This window comes from Marmota flaviventris, chromosome 11, assembly GCF_047511675.1.
Source record: "Marmota flaviventris isolate mMarFla1 chromosome 11, mMarFla1.hap1, whole genome shotgun sequence".
Taxonomy (NCBI): domain Eukaryota; kingdom Metazoa; phylum Chordata; class Mammalia; order Rodentia; family Sciuridae; genus Marmota; species Marmota flaviventris.
Genome location: NC_092508.1, coordinates 37,785,390 through 37,804,765, shown reverse-complemented (window position 1 = coordinate 37,804,765; position 19,376 = coordinate 37,785,390). Strand labels below are relative to the sequence as shown.

The 19,376-nt window shown below is 39.0% G+C and overlaps 1 pseudogene; it reads right to left on the bottom strand.

Moving 5' to 3' along the window:
- Positions 1-18,066: 18,066 nt before the first annotated feature.
- Positions 18,067-18,528, bottom strand: LOC114083713 (golgin subfamily A member 7-like; annotated as a pseudogene).
- Positions 18,529-19,376: the final 848 nt, after the last annotated feature.

The following is a 19,376-nucleotide window of genomic DNA, read 5'->3' as shown; positions in this document are numbered from 1 at the left end:
TGGAATATGATGGACATTATTTTCCAAAGTACATGTATGAAGACACAAATTGGTGTGAATATACTTTGTATACAACCAGAAATGTTAAAAAATGTGCTCTATATGTGAAATAAGAATTGTAATGCACTCTGTTGTCATATATAAATTTTAAAAAAAGAAAGAAAGAAGTAAAAGAAGGAGGAGGAGAAGAAGAAGAAGAAACTTCACTCATAAAAGAAAATATAAAATAAATAGAATTAAAACATTTTCAACTTCAACAGTAATCAAAAATAAGTAATTTAACAAATACTTTTAAGCATTTTTTTAACATAAGAAATTAGCAAAGGTTTAAGCTTGATACTTGTAAGATTGAGATGAAATGTTACTCTAATACATTTCTGGAGATAGCATAAATTGGAGATAATTTTGGACCTATTATTTTCTCTTAAAAGAATGTATCCTGAGAATAGTGTAATTTAAAGTGTTTTCTTTAGAATGTCTTTTTGTACCTTGCAATAGAAGGGCCTCTTTAACAAAAAAACAAACAAACAAAAAGCTATAAAGAATAACAATTTATAGATAAGTGAAGCATTGTGAAAAGAAAAAGAAAAAAATGTATACCTGTGTCAAATGTAATAATAGAACAATAATAATAAATACTTATAATAAAAATCAATATTTTGTTAGGCAAAAAACAAACACAAGCCTATATATATATTCATCCTGAGGAGATCATTTATTTTTAGAAAAAAGTTCGAGGCACCAAGATGTCATTATATTTCAGTACTCTTGATTAAGAGAAACTCAACTCAAATGGATTAAGCTATAAGAGGGAAATTATATGTTCATATGAAAAACCATGGAAAGCTGAATTTAGAGCAGATCACAGGGTTGAATGGGTGCAAGAATTCCACAGGACTGACTCAGTCTTTCTATTCTTTCTTAATCTCTCTCCTACACACACACACACACACACACACACACACAACTCCTCATTCCTCATTATCTAAGATGTATCAGATTCATTCTATTCTCTCAGTCCCAGAAAAAAAAAAAGGTGTACAGTAACTATTAGATACTGAAATATTGTCTTTTCAGGCAGTAATGAGAATTTAAAAGGAGTTCACATGTAGTCTCTCCACATGTTGGAGAACAAGGTAGTCACAGCTCATGGGTCGAATCCTTACAGTTTGTATTCCAAAAGGAACAGGACTGCCTTACTTAGCCTGGGTAACCCATCACTGGATCTTTCAAACCAAAGTTAGGTCAGAAAAGATAAAGAAGGACATTTCATACTGCTTAAGGGAACCATACATCAAAAAGACATAACAATCATAAATATCTATGCCCCAAACAGTGGAGCATCTACGTATATCATATATCAAACAAACCCTCCTCAATTTCAAGAAGTAAATAGATCACAACATAATAATACTGAGTGACTTTAACACACCTCTCTCAACATTGATAGATCTTCCAAACAAAAACTAATCAAAGAAACTATAGAACTCAATAATACAATCAATAATTTAGACTTAACAAACATAGATAGAGTATTGCATCCATCATCAAATGAGTACACCTTCTTCTCAGCATTACATGGATAATTCTCTAAAATAAACTATATATTATGCCAGAAAGCAACTCTCAGCAAATACAAAAAAAAAAATAGAGATACTACCCTCTATTTTATCAGATCATAATGGAATGAAACTAGAAATCAATGATAAAATAAAAAATAGAAGCTGCACCAACACCTGGAGACTGAATAATATGATATTGAATGAACAATGGATAGCAGAAGACATTAGGGAGGAGATAAAAAAATTCTTACAGGTAAATGGGAACACTGACACAACATATCAAAATCTCTGGGGCGCTATGAAGACAGTGCTAAGAGGAAGGTTCATGCATTGAGCTCATTCATTAAAAGAATAAAAAGCAAAAAAAAAAAAAAGACCTAACATTATATCTCAAGCCCTAGAAAAAGAAAAATCAACACCAGAAATAATTAAAATCAAAGCTGAAATCAATGAAATTGAAAAAAAATTTGACCAAACAAAAAGTTAGTTCTTTGAAAAAATAAATAAAATTGATAGACACTTAGCTACGCTAACAAAGAGAAGGAGAGAGAAAAACTCAAAGTACTAAAATTTATTATGAAAAAGGAAATATCATGATGGACACTACTGAAATACAGAAGATGATTAGAAACTATTTTGAAAATCATACTCCAATAAAATAGAAAATCTTGATGACACCAACAAATTTCTAGAAACATATGATGTACCTTAACTGAGTCAGGAGGACATACACAATTTAAAAAGATCAATTTCAAACAAGGAAATAGAAGATGCCATCAAAAGCCTACCAACCAAGAGAAGCCCAGACCCAGATGGATTCTCAGCTAATGACTTTCAAAGAAGAATGAATACCAATACTCCTCAAATTATTCCATGAAATGGAAAAGGAGGGAACCCTTCCAAACTCATTTTATGAGGCTAGCATCACCCTGATACCAGACAAAGACACATCAAGGAAAGAAACTTCAGACCAATATCCCTGATGAACATAGATGCAAAAATTCTCAATAGAATCCTGGCCAATCATATACAAAAACATATTTAAAAGATAGTGCACCCAGATCAAGTGGGGTTCATCCCAGGGATGCAAGTTTGGTTCAACATACAGAAATCAATAAATGTAATTCATCACATCAATAGACTTAAAGACAAGAATCATATGATTATCTCAATAGATGGTAAAAAAGCATTCAATAAAATACATCACCTCTTCATGTCCAAAACACTAGAAAAACTAGGAATAGTAGGATCATATCTCAACATTGTAAAAGCTATCTATGCTAAGCCCAAGGCCAACATCAATCTAAATGGAGAAAAATTGGAAGCATTCCCTCTAAAAACTGCAACAAGACAGGGATGCCCTCTTTCACCACTTCTATTCAACATAGTTCTTGAAATTCTATCCAGAGCAATCAAATAGACAAAAGAAAGTGAGGGGATACACATAGGAAAAGAAGAACTCAAACTATCACTATTTGCCCACAACACGATTCTATATTAAGAAGATCCAAAAAATTCCATCAGAAAACTTCTAGAACTAATAAATGAATTCAGCAAAGTAGCAGGATATAAATCAATACCCATAAGTCAAATGCATTTCTATACATAAGTGATTAATCCACTGAAAGAGAAATTAGGTAAACTACTCCATTCAAAATAGCCTCAAAAAATATAAAATATGTGGGAATCAATCTAACAAAAGAGGTGAAAGACTTCTACAATAAAAACTATAGAACTATAAAGGAGGAAATTGAAGAAGACCTTAGAAGATGGAAAGATCTCCCATGCTCTTGGATAGGTAGAGTCAATATTGTCAAAATGGCCATACTAACAAAACTGTTACATAGGTTTAATGCAATTCCTATTAAAATCCCAATGATATACTTCATAGACCTAGAAAAAGCAATCATGAAATTCATTTGGAAAAATAAGAGATCCAGAATAGCCAAAGCAATCCTTAGCAAGAAAAGTGAAGCAGGGGGCATCACAATACCAGACCTTAAACTATATTATAGAGCAATAGTAATAGAAAAAGCATGGTATTGGCACCAAAATAGACTGGTAGACCAATGGTACAGAATAGAAGACACAGAGACCAACCCACATAAATACAGTCATCTCATACTAGACAAAGTTGCCAAAAATATACATAGGAGAAAGGATAGCCTCTTCAACAAATGGTGCTAGGAAAACTGGAAACCCATATGTAGCAAAATGAAATTAAACCTCTATCTCTCACCATGCACAAAACTCAACTCAAAGTGGATCAAGGACCTAGGAATTCGACCAGAGACCCTGCACCTAATAGAAAAAAAAGAAGGCCCAAATCTTCATTATGTTGGATTAGGCCATGACTTCCTTAACAAGACTCCTAAAGCACAAGAAATAAAATCAAGAATCAATATATGGAATGGATTCAAACTAAAAATCTTTTCAGCAAAAGAAACAATCATTGAGGTGAAGAGAGAGAATACAGTTATGAGAGCAAATTTTTACCACATGCACATCAGACAGAGCACTAATCTCCAGGATATATAAAGAAATCAAAATCTTAATACCATAAAAATAAACAACCCAGTCAATAAATGGGCTAAGGAACTGAACAGACACTTCTCAAAAAAAGATATACAAGCAATCAACAAATACATAAAAAAAATGTTCAAACATCTTTAGTAATTAGAGAAATGCAAATCAAAACTACTCTTAGATTTCACCTCACCCCAGTCAGAATGACAGTTATCAAGAATACGAGCAATAATAAATGTTGGAGAGGATGTGGGGAAAAAGGTACACTTATACATTGCGGGTAAGACTGCAAATTGGTACAACCACTTTGGAAAGCAGTGTGGAGATTCCTAGGAAAACTTGGAATGGAACCACCATTTGACCCAGCTATCCCACCCCTTGGTCTATACCCAAAAGACCTAAAATCAGCATACCATTGTGACACAGCCACATCAATGTTTATAGCAGCTGAATTCACAGTAGCTAAAGTGTGGAAGCAATCTAGAAGCCCTTCAATAGATGAATGGATGGATAAAGAAACTGTGGTATATATACACATGGAATATTACTCAGCATTAAAATAGTATAAAATTATGGCATTTGCAGGTAAACAGATGGAGTTGGAGAATATTATGCTAAGTGAAGTAAGTCAATCCCAAAAAACTAAAGGCTGAATGTTTTTACTGATTAGTGGATGCTGATCTATGATTGGGGGTGGCGGAGTGGGGAGCATGAGAAGAAGGGAGGAAATTTGGAATGGGCAAATGGGGGTTGGGTGGGGAGGGTTTCCTACAGAGGTAGGAAAGATGGTGGAATGAGATGGACATTATTACCCTAGGTACATATATGATTGCTCAAATGGTGCATCTCTACATCATGTACAACCAGGGAACTGAAATGTTGCATTCAATTTGTGTACAATGAATTGAAATGCATTCTACTGTCATGTATAACTAAATAGAACAAACAAATAAAAAATAATAGTAGATTAAAAAAGAAGAAGAAGAAGAGGAAATCCTAACTCTCAAAGTGATGCTGTTTAGAAGGGAAGCCCCTACAAAGTGATTACATCAGAAGGAGAGGGAACCCGCAAGAATGGAATTAGCACCCTTATAAAAGAGACCCCAAAGTCAGATATTGTGTGTGGCACACACCTGTAATACTGTGGCTTGGGAGGCTGAGGCAAGAGGATCATGAGTTCAAAGACAGCCTCAGCAACTTAGCGAGGCTCCAAACAACTTAGCAAGACCCTGTCTCAAAATAAAATATTAAGGGGCTGGGGATGTGGCTCAAGCGGTAGCGCGCTTGCCTGGCATGCGTGTGGCCCGGGTTCGATCCTCAGCACCACATACAAAGATGTTGTGTCTGCTGAAAACTAAAAAATAAATAAATATTAAAATTCTCTCTCTCTCTCTCTCTCTCTCTCTCTCTCTCTCTCTCTCTCTCTCTCTTTAAAAAAATTAAAATAAAATATTAAAAAAGGGGCTATAGCTCAGAGGTTAAGTGCCCCCTGGGTTCAATCCCCAGTACCAATAAATACATATATACATATATACATAAAAAGAGACCCCAGAGAGCCACCTAGCTTTCTTTCCAACAAGTGAAGATTTAACAAGAAGACTGCAGCCCACAACCCAGAAGACAGACCTCAAACATCCTAGAACCCTCCTCTCAGACTTTCAGCCTCCAAAACTCTAAGAAATAAATATCTATTGTTTATAGCTAACCGGCTATGGAACTTTGTTTCAGCAAATCAAACTGACTAAGAAAACATCACTTCTACAAAGGGTCTACTACACAGAAAGCCAAGAGATACAGTAATGCAGTTAAAGAAAGAAACACATTGTACACTTTTAGGCATGAACTTCAGAACCAGTCCATGCTACTTGGGTATGCTGTGAAAGAACAATTCAATAAACCCTATAATTATCTTGTGAATAGCACAATTATATTGTATTATGTGTTGTATGTGTTAATGTGTTAATTGCTCATTACAGGCTGGCCTGGAACTTGAGATCCTCCTGCCTCAGCCTCCCAAGTAGCTGAGATTACAAGCATGTGCCACCATACCCAACTCATTTTTTTTAATAAGCAGGGTTAACTAAGATCTTTCAAGTTCTGAGCCATTCTGATCTGTATTCCAACATTATATCTCTAGAGATGAACTTTGTAGGTCTCTACACTGCTCAGTTATGTGTTAATTAATTAACAAATGAAAGAAAATTATACTAAAGTTAGCCAAGTACCTACTCTTTGTAAGATACTGAGAAAAACTGAAGAAATAAAAGACAAACCCAGAATTGGGTGAAGTGTTGTCCAAAGGAAGAGAATTCAAGCAATGACATTACAATGAGTTTAGAGAAGTGGACAGAAAAATAAGGAAATACGCCCACACAGTAAATTTTTTAAAGTTTTTCCAGATAAGGGGACTTTTATTCATTCAGAGTAACAGCTTTGAGTTATTAAGGGATTTTTTTTCACACATAAATATTGCAATGCGTGCCAAGGGATGTGGTGTAAAGATGGATTATAAAACAGTTAAATTAGAGAGAATCAGCAGAGCCAAGATTGGGCTCTTTTCAGAGACTAAAATAAAATAGACAAAAACTCTTACAAATTGGTAAGGAAATAAAAAAGAGAGAGCATAAACAAACAATACTAGGAGTAAAGAGAGAACATTGCTATGGATACAGCAAAGATTTTTAAGAATAAGAGAATACTAAGAACAAATTTTTGGCATTAAATCTGATAGATTGCAATAGATTGAATATTTGTGTCCCCACACATTTCACAGATTGAAATTGAATCCTCAACTTGATGGTGTGATTAGATCCTGAGGATGGAGCCCTCACAGAAGGCATTAGTGCCCTCATTAACCAGACACCCAGCTCCCTGGCCCCTTCCTTTGTGTGAAGACACAGTGGAAGATAGTCGATAGTCGTCTGTGAACCAGAAAGTAGGCCTTTACCACACATAGGGCTTGCCAGCACCTCAATCCCCAGCCCCCAGACTGTAAAAAATAAATTTCTGTTGTTTATAAGCCACACAGTCCACAGTACTCTGGTATAGCAGCCCAAATCTATGTCTTAAGACAATAGAAGAAGTGGATAATTGACTAGGGGGGAAAAAAGTCATCAAAACTAATTCAATAAGAAAATAAGTTAGCATGTATATAACTGGAATTAGACTGTCAAAAGACAAAATTACAACAATTTATTTTAAAAACTTAATTGGCTTTATTTTCAATTCTAGAATTGGGCAACACTTCATTCCATAAAATAGACTAAGTGCTCCAATGAGCTGAGCAGAGGTTGTTTATAGACAGTAAAGAGCTGAAGAAAGCAAAAACAAAAAAGTGGAAAAGCAGACGGATCATTTTAAAGTCGCTTTCCTTGTAAGACAGAGACAGAGACAAAAAAGAAAAATAAGTGATGGGTTAACAATCCAGTTCCCTTTTCTGTGTAAGGATTAAGACAGAGGAAACTTCACTATCATACCAATTAAAATTGGCCTGTTAGAGAAATTTGGTTGTTATCTCTCTGATTCTGATTTCTCAGAAACTCAGATAAACAGCTTAGTTTCAGCTGGGTGATATGGACCTTTAGCTTGAGAGACTTCATTTTCATTTTTAACTGGCTTTTAGGCCTAGGCAGGAACTTAGCCCAAAACAATGGCCTCCTCTAATTTTTATTTAAGAAGGCAGAGAAAGTAGACGTAATCCCAAATAATTCAGAGCCAGTTTAGGGCAAATGACAAAAAAGGCATGCAGGGATTCTTTAAGTAGCAAGACAACACTTCTACCCCTGTTTCTCCAATTACCTGTCCATAATGTATAAAGCAAAGACTCCTGTGTTTAGGAATGACTGAGGCAGATTTTTCCCTCACTTGGATGTCTTATTGACCTGCAAGTTTTCCTAAAAATTCTACAATAACATTACCCTTGTGGGCCTCTACTGTAAGAATTTTGTGCGTTCTAACTAGCGTAAACAATTATGCCTGTGGTTTCTAACATTTTTGGTACGCAGGATATTTTTGAATACTTGTAACACATTTGAAAGAAATGACAGTCCTCAGATAATACTAAACAAATTAGTAATACTTACGATTATACTTACTTTTACTGATTATAAAAGTAGCCGCAGATGTGATTGTCACCCTTCAGCACCATGTTTGAGAGATCCCTATTTCTGCTTAACCACACTCTAGCATTTAGTTTTAAGGTCAAGATCTCACATCTCACATCCAACCATCACAAGCCCTTTCTCAGTCCCACCTTACATTTTTCATACACCTCTTACGTCTTATCATAGCAAGCTCCACACCACTGGACATTGTGTTCCACAAGCCTTCAGCCCATTTCTACTGATAGACATCCTATGAATATACTGAATCCCAGGAAGAATTACTGTTACATATGAGTCAGAATCTAACAACAACTTTGCGACCCCCTGTGAGGTTGTAATATGTGTTAGGAAGGAATACAAAAACCAGCACTTCAAACCTGGCCTACACAGATATTACTGCTTATAACAATTTTGATAGACTTACCTAGCTATTTAAATAATATATTTTCAATTTACCTTGTTATTTAGCTCATTTAAATGTAAATGTTAAACTGATAATAGTATATGTAACATGAGGATATGGTATAAATCGTGAAGGTGATAAATGAGTGACTGAAGTTTAGAACACTGGTTTATTTAATTCACTCAATTTCATCAGCAGAAAGCAAGATCCAAAAGGGAAGGGACACCTTTTAAGACTGTGCTGTATTGTAAATGATCTTGTTATGCTCGAATTCGGGACCCCCAAAAGACTACCAGAGACCAAGATGGATGTAAACAGCAAAGAGGTGTTTATTGCGAGCTAGCTCGGTCCTCCGTGCACACACACAGCAACTGGTGACGCTGGCTGAGAGGACCCGAGCCCAGGGTTTGCAGCAGTTTTATACATTCTTTGGAGAAGGCAGGGACCTCACATACATCATAGCATCTCTTAGCAAATCATCACACACCACGGGAAAATCAAATAACAACTCTAAAACATGATTAGCACATTCCCTGGAGGGAATAAGTTGGGTAGGGGTGATTGGTTTCTACAAGAGGGGGATTCGTTTGAACTGATTGGTTTAAGCCAAGAGGGGGTGTACATGCTGAACTACATGGTTTCCCAACAAGTTATCAACCACCGTAAACTACTGGGAGGGTCTTCTGGCATCCCAGGTATTTCCCTATCTCATGCTGATTGGTGGCTGCTAGGGGGTTGCTATGGATCCCCACCTAGCCTGACTGAGTCAGGGACACCTGGCGCAGCAGATCTCTCCTGTTATTTGTAAATAAACAACTTAGCAGGGTGGGAATGTGCCTAGGAGTGCTCTGTGGGTCTTTCCAAGGACAAAGGTGATGTCCCCTCCTTGGACAGGCTTTGCTCTGAGGTAAGAGGCTGGTTTTTCAATCTCATGTAATGTCACCTATATTCTAAGCTCGGAAAGGGAAACGTGGTTAAATCCTGTCTTCATTTGTTTTCTCCTTTTTTAATATTTATTTTTTAGTTGTAAGATTTTATTTATTTATTTATATGTGGTGCTGAGGATCAAACCCAGGGCCTCACACATGGTAGGCAAGCGCTCTACCTCTGAGCCACAACTCAGCCCTTCATTTGTTTTCTTTTGCTGTAACAGAACTGAAGCCAGAATTAAAGACAGGCAGATAGGCAAGGGTTAGATCCAGAGAATAGAGGCCAGTTTGAGTCTGGGAAGTTGGAAACCACCTCCTGAGAGATTGAAATGTTAATGCCATCAGAGCCTTTCCTCCACCCTTATCAAGAAAACCTCCCCTGCTCCAACCAGTTGCTAAGGTAACCTGTCCCAGGGATTGTCCCTACCTACCAGGAGTTATAAAAGTTGCTAATGCACCCTGGGCTCCCCCGTTTCTGCCCAGATCACTCCACCTTGGCCTCTACTGTCCATCTGCGTCTCCCTTTTGGCCATCCCACCAGAGCATCTCCTGGGCCTAGTCACCTAGGCAGGAAGGAGACCGATAAGGGGGAAGAATGCAAGAGAACAAAGGAAAATTTAGATGTATAAAAGACACAGATTACTCTCACTTCTTGGGAAACCAGGATACCAGCTATGGCCCCCTTCTCCCTCCTGGGAGAAGCCTATGTTACCCATTTTTAAATAAACCCTCTTTTATATGCTTGCCTCTGTGGGTTTCTCTAATGTTATACTTCAACATGGTAGGAAGCAGAACTCATCAATGATAACTGGCAGCATCAGAACAACTGAGATTGGGTAGTTTATAAAGAAAAGAGTTTTATTTTGTCTCATGGTTATGAAAGACATTGCACCAGCATCTTCTCGGCTCCTTGTGCGTACCTTGCTGCCAAAAGCAGATGAGCAATCATGCAGAAAAGAAGTAAGAGAGAACCAAGGAAGTCAAACTCACACCACAACAACCTGCTCTTGGGGTAACTGCTCTGGTCCCTCAAGAATGAGAAATTATTCATGTGAGAAAGACATTAATGCATTCCTGTCCCCCATGACCCATTCACCTCTCATTAGGCCCCACCTCCCAACACCATTACACTGTGGAGTTAAACCTCAGCATGAGTTTTCATTCACACCATTACACACTCATTTTATAACTGAAATAACTGAGACTTGGGAGAAAGCTAAATAACATGCAATGTCATTCTGGCAATTACACAGCTCTCTCAGTTTTGAACTAGGTGCCAAAATCCAGGCAGAAGACATTAATAGTGAGCATCCCCAGACCATCTTCCACCTGCTCCAGCTCCTTCCCCGGTGCCACTTTCCTTCCAAAGAAAACAAAGGGGTCATGGGGACATTATCAGAGGGTAGAGGCCTACAAAATGAAGATTTCCAAAAATAACTTATAATTCTGCCTGAGGCTGATGACGTTTGGAAAAATGCAATTCTCTACTATGCAGAATTATGATGCATAGAAAAAAAAAGTCCCTAAAGCAGCTCTTTCTTTTTTTTTTTAAAGGTTTTAGTGTGGCAGGCTTCTTTTTTTTTTTTTTTAAGAGAGAGAGAGAGAATTTTAATATTTATTTTTTAGTTTTCGGTGGACACAACATCTCTGTTTGTATGTGGTGCTGAGGATCGAACCCCAGGCCACACGCATGCCAGGCAAGCGTGCTACCTCTTGAGCCACATCCCCTGCCCACTCTTTCTTAAATTTAGCCCAAGGATATTTAATCTCTATTTTCCCAGGCTATTCTGCTTTAGTTGTTCAAGGGTAGTTCTCTGTATAATATTGGAGTTTTCAGCTATTGAGAAACCAGACTCTACCTCAGAGCAAAGCCTGTCCATGGAAGGGGGCGTGACCCTTGTCCTTGGAAAGACCCACAGAGCACTCCTAGGCACATACCCACCCTACTGAGTTGTTTATCTACAAATAACTGGAGAGATCTGCAGAGCCAGGTGTCCCTGACTCAGTCAGGCTAGGTGAGGACCCATAGCAACCCCTTAGCAACCACCAATTAGCATGAGACAGGGAAAATACCTAGGATGCCAGATGACCCTCCCAGTAGTTTATGGTGGTTGATAACATATTGGGAAACCATGTAGTACAGCATGTACACCCCTCGTGGCTTAAACCAATCAGTTCAAACTGTTACCGCTGTTGACCTGTGAGGAGTCCTTGCTTCCCCAATGTTGAAGAATAACACCAGAGAAGCACGCCGAGGCAAAGTCAGAGTAGAAATTAGAAGTTTGTTAAAGGACAGCAGAAAAGACTTCTCCCGGAGGAAGAAGGGGACCCAAGAGGTGGAATCCGTGGAAGTGCAGTTGTGTCCCCTTTTTATAGTTCTTTCAGTGATGGAATGTAGGTTGGAAGGCCCGAGGGGTGGGACACAGGTGGGCCAAATAAGTAATCTGGGCAGGAAGGACTTCATTAATATTTCTTTGGGATGGGCTATCTTCAAATCTGCGGGGGCTGTTCATTAACATTTCTTTGGGATGGACTTTGGGCCTAGGGCTTTTCTCGGGACTTCATTAACATTCCATGAGTTGTCCTGCGTTTCCCGGAATTCATTCAACATGGCCTCCATTTTAGATCTTACTCGATATTAGACCCGATTTACCTAACTACACTGACTACCTAATTTTAAATCTGGCTTCAAAACGAATCCCCCTCTTGTACTAACCAATCACCCCTACCCAACTTGTTCCTGCCAGTGAATGTGCTAATCATGTTTTAGAGTTGTTATTTGATTTTCCCGCGGTGTGTGATGATTTGCTAAGAGATGCTATGATGTATGTGAAGTCCCTGCCTTCCCCAAAGAGTGTATAAAACTGCTGCAAACCCTGAGCTCGGGGCCTCTCAGTGTCACCAGTTGCTGTGTACGTGCGGAGGACTGATATAGCTCACAATAAACACCTCTTTGCTGCTTACATCGATCCTGGTCTCTGGTGGTCTTTTGGGGGTCCCGAATTCGAGCATAACACTATTAAGAAGGAAGCCCATAAGAGCTGTGAGTGGCAATGCAGAACTGGTAAACATTGCAGAGGAGACTGAGTGAAATGCCAGTAGTGTCCTCCATATTCATATAGGACTGACTTTTCTTCCCATATGAATGATCAACTGAGAAACCTGAATAAACCTTCTAATTTTGCTTGCTTTTAGTTACTTGTTGTTTCTATCACCAATATTAGAATTCATACAGCTGAGCAGTATGCTCCCATTAGCTGTGTAACAACACCTCTAATGTATAGGTCACAACAGTAACTATTGTCTAATTTCTTTTTCAGGAATTTAGAAGCAGCTCAAACTGGTTGAAACTACCAGCACTTCACTTGGGCCAGCACAAGCATTCACTAGGTGAACTTTTGACATCAGAGAGCCAAAACTCCACCCTCAAAGCATACTATAAATTCCCTGTTTTCTGAACATTCATCCCATGAAGAGTCATGAAGTTTAGTTACATATGTACAGACAAATTGCCTTTCCCTTCCTTACCATTATTCCATCTTTCCTCATGCTTCAGATCATTATTTTTTTCTTCATCCCATAAATATCCTTAATCTCTGTCTTCTGGGAGGCAGATGTGCAACTAGCTGTCCTGTCTCCAAATGACTGGCCGCCTCATGAATAAACATTTTGTTTTGTTGTTGTTGTTTTTGCAAAACCCCTCATTTTAGTAACTAGTGTATTCAGGCCTGGTTGGTAACAATATTAATCGATTCTAGATGCACATTTTTTCAAATTTAAAATCTTCAATTACAATCACTGTTGGCCAGAGAGTAATCACAATAGTTGTCCCTGCCTGTGCCCATGTAAACTCAGTTGTAATTGCTAACATTATTGTCACCTCTTTTAATGACAAGCATTACTGATACCATACACATTTCCATCCCTATTTTTAATATCTCCAAAATGATTACACTATCATTCAACATCAATGTGAAAAGTTTTGAATAGAAACAGCACAACAGGATTCCACCTCTTGGTGAAGCCAGATTTAAAGATAGGTAGTCAGTGTAGTTAGGTAAATCGGGTCTAATATCAAGTAAAATCCAAAATGAAGGCCATGTTGAGAATGAAGTCCGGGAAAAGCAAAACAACTCTTGGAATGTTAATGTCCCCAAGGCCCAGAGCCCATCCCAAAGAAATGTTAATGAAACAGCTCCTAGCAAACTTGAAGATGCTGACCCAAAAGTCTTTCTAGCCCAGATTACTTCTTTGGCCCACCTGTGCCCCACCCTTAACATAACAAAGGACAGGAATGCCAGAAAGATAAAAGAAGACCTTAGCTATAAAAAGGGGAGACAACAGCCCTTCCACAGATTCCACCTCTTGGGTCCCCTTCTTCCTCTGGGAGAAGTCTTTTCTGCTGTCCTTTAATAAAGCTTCTACTTTCCACTCTAAACTTGCCTTGGTGTGCTTCTCTGGTGTTATACTTCAACATTGGGGAAGCAAGGGCTCGTCACTGGTAAACAACAGTAACACATGGTTCCCTTCTTCCTCCGGAAGAAGTCTTTTCTACTGTCCTTTAATAAAATTTCTACCTACCACTCTAAATTTGCCTCGGCGTGCTTCTCTGGTGTTATACTTCAGCATTGGGGAGCAAGGACTCGTCACCCTTAAGCAGTGGTAACAGATTGGAGGTTCCCCACCAAGATCTACACTGAGACCACCCATCACTCAAATGTCCCTCCAGCCTGCGACTTCTCAATCAGACTTCTATCATGGACCACTCGATAGACCTGATTTTAAAAAAGGGGGACTCCAAAACTGCTTGCTCAACACCACCCCCTTTCAGCTTGAAGAAGCCAGAATGGTCATCGCTCCCTTTCCTTACAGCAGTAAGGCGTTCCCAAAATTAGAGGGGGGAATGAAGCCAGATTTAAAAATAGGTAGTTAGTGTAGTTAGGTAAATCAGGTCTAATATCGAGTAAAATCAAGAAGGAAGGCCATATTGAGAATGGAGTCCAGGAAAAGGGGAATTGAAAATGTCCCCAAGGCTCAGAGCCCATCCCAAGGAAATGTTAATGAAGCAGCTCCCAGCAAACAAGGAGATGCTGATCCAAAAGCCCTTCTTGCCCAGATAACTCCTTCAGCCCACCTGTCCTCCACCCTTTCAGCCTTCCCACCTACATTCCATCACTGCAAGATAACAGAACAGAGGACAGGAATGCCGGAAATCTGAAAGTAGACCTTAGCTATAACAGAAGGAAGACCTCCCCCTTCCATGGATTCCACCTCTTGGGTTCCCTTCTTCCTCCAGGGAGAAGTCTTTTCTACCGTCCTTTAATAAAGCTTCTACCTTCCACTCTTAAAAAGAAGAAGAAGAAAAAGAAAAAAACAGCACAACAGAGGATGGAAGCAACGGTAGATGTGAATCTGCTATTAGAGACACAAAATTTCCTCTTAGGAGGAATGAGCATATTTACATATTTTTAGCAGAGCAATAAACCAAATATAGACTTTCTTTTCTTTTCTTTTTCAAATACAGCCTTTCTAGAACCTAAGAAAGGAAGATGCCCTGTCTGATACAGTGGAGTATGCCTACAATCCCAAGTACTGGGGAAGTTGAGGCAGGAGAATTGCAAATTCCAGGCCCGCTTGGGCTACTTAGCAAGACCCTGTCTCAAAATAAAAAATGAAAAGGGCTTAGGATGTAGCTCAGTGATAGAGCACCCCTGAGCTCAATCTTCAGTTCCAGAATAATAATAATAGAAAAGAATGAATGAAAAGAAGGAAGAAATGTTGATACCACAAGTAAAGGATTCTGTTAGTGTGAAATGTGCACAAGGATTGCATATCATGGCAATTGAAGGCAGGAGAAATTGACAAATTTGTCAGAACAGATGAAAGAAATTTCAGAGTCACAAGAGGCTGGTACGATTGATTCAAATAAGACACACGTCACTGTTCCTGTGTCGCAGTTTAGTTGGCAGGCTTTTTCTGTCCTCCTGAAATAAAGTGGTGCATGTTGTAGTCAATGATCTCTTAGACCGGATGGAATTCCCCCCAATTCTAAATGCCATAGTCTGTGCCCTGGAGCTGCCAGTGCTGAGCAGGATGTGAGGGAGCAGAGCCAGGAAGAGGAAATTGGGAAAAGCTAGGCCTGATGCGTGCCACTCTGGGTGGAAATGAGATCAGCTTAGAACTGATGGGACCGGAAACCTTTCACTTCTGAAAAAGCAGCTAGAGATGAAACATGACAAAGCTGCAACTTGTCGAACTGCTCTGGCCTCTGCCCTGTGCTCACCAGGGATTTCCCTCTATTCAGGATTGAAATTTAAAGACTTAATAACTTCCACTGCCTAAACACAAGGCCCTAGAAGGGTTGCTGGTGCCCCTGCTGGGCCAGGTATGGCCCCACTGATGCATGGGACATTCCAGGGGCCCCTGAGGAAGACAGCAAGAGCAGCAAGTGGGGAAAGGCTAAGGACAACAGATATGTGCCAGTTAGTGTGTAAACATTTTAATATTTAGAAAATCATTGTGGCTACATTGGTGTTAGCCAGGTGAATATCAGCCCTGCTTTCTTGTACAACATAGAAATTAACAGGCTGTACAGTTTCACATGGGCCCCTGCTGGATGACCTTAAGGAAGCCATTTAACTTCTTTTGTTTGTTTGTTTGTTTAAGAAAAGTTTTACTAATGTGTTAATATTTCAGCAAAGTTATTGCAGTGGGTTTAAAAAGCAGACACACTATAAGAGGCTATAAAGTAACAAAGTTTTATACAATTAAAATATTACACAGACCTATGGGATTTATTGAATAACTACCACATCCAGAAAAGAAATTACATCTGAAAGGTTAAATCCAGTATTAGCACCTACAATATCTCTGAAAGTAAAACTTTTAACTGCTTCATTCCCTCCTAATATATTTCTTAACTTTCTCCCAAATACAGTGCTCTCAAACCCAGAAAAGAATGAGGGGCAGGCATAAGAAACCCAAACACTAGGAACATACAGACAAAAGAGCTAGAAGTACTGATTCAGACTTAAGAGTTTAACTTGGAAGTCAATTAACTTATTTGAAACCAATTATAAGATTTCTGTGCATTGAATACTGTAAGAGGCTGTATGAGGAATCCATAAATCAGTGCCAGTAGGGTTAAAAATTAGCAATATACAGTATTATTGAAGCCAGATTTAAAGTTAGGTAGTCAGTGTAGTTAGATAAATCGGGTCTAATGCCGAGTGAAATCTAAAATGGAGGCCATGCTGGCAATGATTCCGGAAATGCAGGACAACTCATGGAATGTTAATGAAGTCCTGAAAAGGCCCTAGGCCAAAGTCCACCTCAAAGAAATGTCAATGAACAGCCCCCAGCAAAAAGGTGCTGACTCAGAAGTCCTTCCTGACCAGATTACTTCTTTGGCCCACCTGTGTCCCACCCCTGGGTCCTTCCCACCTACATTCCATCACTGAAAGAACTATAAAAAGGGGAGACAACATCCCTTCCACGGATTCCACCTCTTGGGTCCCCTTCTTCCTCCGGGAGAAGTCTTTTCTGCTGTCCTTTAATAAACTTCTAATTTCTACTCTGACCTTGCCTCGACGTGCTTCTTTGGTGTTATTCTTCAACATTGGGGAAGCAAGAACTCGTCACCGGTCAACAGCGGTAACATTATGCCTATCAAACTTTTTTCTCATAAGTTATATTTATAACAAAACTATAATTAAAATATTTACTATACTTGCTTATTACACATTCAGGGACACAGCAGGGACATATGTGTTTGATGGTTTAGCATCCACTTTATTGTGCTTACTTATTTGTGTAATGAACAAGCAACACATACCACATCTTTCCAACATTCAAGATAATGCAATAATAACATAAAAATCTCCAAAGAAAATAACTGGAAATTTAATTAGATATAACTGCTATAGTAAAACAAATAACATTATACAGTATTTTTTCAGTGAGCTTCGGTTTGAAAACTGAACAACAGAAATCAATCTCAAAATTTGAATCATGGCAAAACTGGTAGTTCTTTGAAATCTGGGAAATGCATCAGCATAACCACAGACATAGTCTATCCCTCATCTGGAAAAAAGCCATTTATTAATTTGGGGGAATAAGACTGAACATTCACTAATATAAACTCGTTGAAGTCTAAAGCCGCCTGGAAAACTGGCCCAAGGAATGAATAGATTTCATGGTACTGGTGGCAAGTAAGAAATAAATAAAACTTTGCATTGCGCTGACCAATTGCATATTTTATAATCACTTTGAATAAAAAAATGTGAAATTCATTGTGTTTTCTCAGAAACCAATCAAAAGATTTCAGAATCCTACACAATTTAAAGACACAAAGTGGATGCTGAGCAACTAGAGGTCACTCCAGGTGTGGAATTTTAGAAAGTCAGTCCTTGGAGTAAATGGCACCGTGGCTCTGGCAGCAGATACAAAGGAATGATGCTCTGGAGAAGAGGTAGGGACACTCTGTGATCAGCCAGTGGGTAGGTGAGGGTCCCTGCTGGATGTGGGATCTTTAATTTTATGGTTTATCTTCCACTGCTCATGCCTCTGTCTTCATAAATGGTAATTTCAAGTCCTCTCTCAATAGGGTCTGTAAGGAGGAGGCCTTGGGGAGTATATATCTTCTCATTCTGTTCTTGAATATACTTGGAGACTTTCTTCAGAACCTGAAGCAATGCCTATATCACTCCCATTTCCAGCTTTCAAAGAATCTGAGCTTCTCATAATGAGTTTCCATACATAAGAAGATGGTCTATGCTGTTAAACAAGCCAAACAGCCTTCAAGATACGATTGGCCCCCAAGCTTCTCTGCTTCTGCATAAAGGTTATTTAGAGTTCCCACTGTCTCTTCAAACTGTTGCCTATCAATCCGGTTCTCCAGCTCCGCGGGGAACTTGATCTGGAACTGGCAGAGTGTACCACTGCTGTACTCTCGTTGAATGAATACCTTCCCGGACACCGGACACCGGCGCCTGCTGTGGCCTCATGGCGAGGACAGGACCGGCCAAGCCGCCTCTCCTGCCCTCCAGCTGCTGTCGCGCCGCCTTCTCAGTCACTCGCCATTTAACTTCTTATAGTCTCAACTTTTCATTTGTATAAGGGAGGGAGGGGGTGTAAAACTTATTATGTAGATTTCTTCCAACTAAATGAGATAAGATGGGTATAATACTTAAGCATGGGGCCAAGCACATGGTTAGTGCTCCACAAACCCAACTTACTAGGATAGTTATCTGGTTTTCATGCAGGAGGGAGCCCAGCAATTTGTCCATGCACTAGCAATGACTCACTTTGCATGGGCTGTGTTGAAGATATGGGTTTTAGGGTTTGACGGTCAATAACCATTAAAAGACAATCACAAGGAGAAATTCTGATTTCAATTGAGATTCTAGTCCTTATGTTCTTTGAATCAGCTTAGGGTTACTTTTTCCATCTTCCAAAACTGTTGGAAGAGTGGTACTAAATTTACCATTCTAGGTGGGTTGAAATGTTCTTTATTAAAAAACAAACAAGCCCCAGGACAGTATGGGAGACAGCTATGTATTCTGGCAAGTTGCCTTTCCATTAAGCACACATGACACAGTCAGCTCACCACGGCAAAGCAGTTGACCTTTCTGGCCCCAATTACTCAAAGTACAGCAAAGAATTTGAGGGAAAAAATCATCACAATTTACAGCTAATGGTGAGCTAAGCACTGCCCATGTCTTTAAAATATTCCTCCGCATCCTATAATAATGCTTATTAGTACTGTTTTTCACTATTACACATACTATTACAGTTAATATGTTTGTAATTACACCTTTGTGCTTTTATGTCTAATAATTTCTTTAGAAATCCT